Below are 3,102 nucleotides of genomic sequence, written 5' to 3'. Positions count from 1 at the left end.
ACCCTTGATATGATGTCATGAGAGTAGCACTTTCTCTTTGTGTTATTCCTCCCCAAAAACCATAACCCCAGTATCTTTATGACAAAATCATCAGAAGAATTTCAAGAGTGGCATCCTATAATATACCTGGCCAGTAGTCCTCAAAATTGTCAGTCATAAAAAATAAGGAATGCCTAAGAAACTGTTATAGTCAAGAGTATTGTAAGGAGGCATGATGACTAAATGTATTGTGGGATTCTGGATAGGATTCTGGAACAGAAAAAGATCATTAGATAAAAACTAAGGAAATCTTAAAGAAAAAACTAAGGAAATCTGAATAAAGTATGAATTTGTGTTATTAACATTATAACGATATTGGCTCATTAGTTGTGACAAATGTACCATGTGAATATAAGATGTTAATAAAGAGGAAACCAAGTATTGAGCATATGGAAACTCTTTATACTATCTTTGCAAATTTTTTGTAATTCTAAAACTATTCTAAAATAAAAAGCTTATTAACAAATGAATAAAAGGGAAAATTTAGCCAACTAGATAAAGGATATGTATGAAAAATCTACAGTAAACATCATACATGTATGAGGAAAAGTTGAAAGGTTTTAATTTGAAATTGGGAACTAGACAAGGATACCTGCTGTTACCATCTATTCAATATTTTGATAGAAATACTAGCCAATGCAGTAATGAAAAGCAAAAAAAAAAAAAAAAAAAAAAAGACATAGAGATCAGAAAAACAAGAAACAAAGCTTCCATGATTAACAGATGATTAGATTGCATGTGAAGAAAATTCAAAAGTACTAAAGTTAAACTATGCAGTCAATAAAAGTGTACATAAAGGTTGCTGGGTTTAATATCAATGTACAAAAAGTAAACTTTTTTCCTACAACAACAAACAGAGAAAAATGTAATTTGTAACCTCTCATACCAAAATATCAACTAACAAGAATAATTCTAGCCAAAGAATATCTAAGAACTTCATGGAAAAAAAAATACAAAAATGCTATTTAGATAAATTAATGAAGAACTACACAAATACAAAATATAATATGATCATGGATGTGAAGATTCAACAAGTTAGTTCTCCCTAAAATTAATCTATAGATTGACTGTAATTCTAATACAAAACCCCAAATCTGTGGGTGAATGTGTGTATTTATGTGTATGTGTGTATGAAACATGACACAATGATTCTAAAATTTAAACTGAGGTGCAGTAGGCCATAAATGGCCATGGCACTTTTGAGATAATAGCAGATAAGGGGAGTTACACTACTAGATATGTGAGAATTGTTAAAATGCTATAGTAATTAAGTTTGTGGTGGATGCAGGGGTTAACAAATAGACGAATGGAACTGAATAGAGCCCTGAAACAAAGATGCTTATTATAGGCCCTTGATTTATGAAAATGGTATAATTTCAGAGCAATGGGGAAAGGACAGTCTTTCAAATAAATGACAACAAAACAATTGGATATCCATATAGAAAACAAAATGCAATTGGAACCCTCCTGTCTACACAAAAGTCAATTACAGAGGAATTAAAAACCTCTATTTAAAATTGTTATTTTTTAAAATTTATTTTTATTAGTTTCAGAGGTAGAATTTAGTGATTCATCCATTGTGTACAACACTCAGTGCTCATTCCATCAAGTGCCCTCCTTAAAGCCCATCACCCAATTACCCCCCCATCTGCCCTCCAGCAACCCTCAGTTTGTTTCCTAGAGTTCAGATCTCTTATGGTTTGTCTCCCTCTCAATTTTCATCTTATTTTTCCTTCTTTTCCCCAATGTTCATCTATCTGTTTCTTAAATTGCACATATGAGTGAGATCATATGGCATTTGTCTTTCTCTGATTGACTTATTTCGCTCAGCATGATACTTTCTAGCTCTATCCATGGGGTTGTAAATGGCAAAATTTCATTCTTTTTGATGGCTGACTAATATTTCGCTATATAATATTCCTATACACACACACACCACCTCTTCTTTATTCATTCATCTGTAGATGGACATCTGGACTCTTTCCATACTTTAGCTATTGTGGACATTTTTGCTATAAACATTGTTATTATAAAAATATTCAACTGCACATATAAGTATACACAACAGTAAAATGATCCTTTATATTTCTATAATCTGGAGAGCCGGCAGTCCCGGTCAAGTAGGACATGGATAGTGCTGGAGAGGAAAAGACTAAAAGAGGCTGGGGATATTGGTCAAATCAGTAACAAAAAAGGTGGAGATTATATGAATTAGGGAGGAGGAACGAAAATGGTAGCCTCTTTTGCCCCTTTGTGGCCAATATTGATGGCTTTGCCACCTTCATGGGCCTTTGCTTTCAAAGAGCAGGACCTGGTACTTAGCAGTGGCTTGGGAGAAAGCTACCTGGGCCAATAATCTGTTTATTGGGCCTCCTACCAGACCAATCTTTCTCCTGATCTCTGGAGCTCTGGAGAGTATGTCTTGACACACTCATACATGTATGACTTGACAGTACAATTCCAGAGACTCATGGCAATGAGATGTTGGGCTGACTACAGACACCCTGAACCATCCCACTGGTCCTTTACTGACTTAGAGTCAGTGCCAGGTTGATGACATGTGATGGGAGCAGAGTCCTCCCTCCCTCCCCACTTGGATTAGAGCTCTTGCTAGGGGGAAGGATTTGGACGCCTTGGCCCCACTACTTTTTTGCTCTGGTGAAGGTGACCTGCAGATCCTGTTGTCTTGTAGAAAACCCTTTCTGTAGACCCCCACTACTGGGGCTTGGGGGACTTAATGGAGTAATGGAAGGGTCTCGCTCCTCCCTGAGGTCAGGAGTACTCTAAGTGGGGAGAAGATAGGAATCATGTAATGATTCCACAGTGGTCAGGGAGCTAGTAAGAGCACCTCCCCTTCTACCACATGAACTACCACCAGTCTGGGCAGGATGTCATGGAAGTGTCTAACAAATCCCTCCACCATAAAAATAGGATTTGAAGCTCCTAATTGGAAAGGCTTCAGGCTCACAATCTTATTGTCTAAGAATGGCATTACCCATAAATAGGGCCATAAGGTTATTAGCTGAGGGGACCCCACAGGAGGAAGGAGTCCATTTTGATTAT

This window comes from Mirounga angustirostris, unplaced genomic scaffold (assembly GCF_029215605.1).
Source record: "Mirounga angustirostris isolate CCGP_5_RB_7025 unplaced genomic scaffold, mMirAng1.0.hap1 SCAF_11, whole genome shotgun sequence".
Lineage (NCBI taxonomy): Eukaryota > Metazoa > Chordata > Mammalia > Carnivora > Phocidae > Mirounga > Mirounga angustirostris.
Note: the sequence above shows the minus strand (reverse complement) of the source record.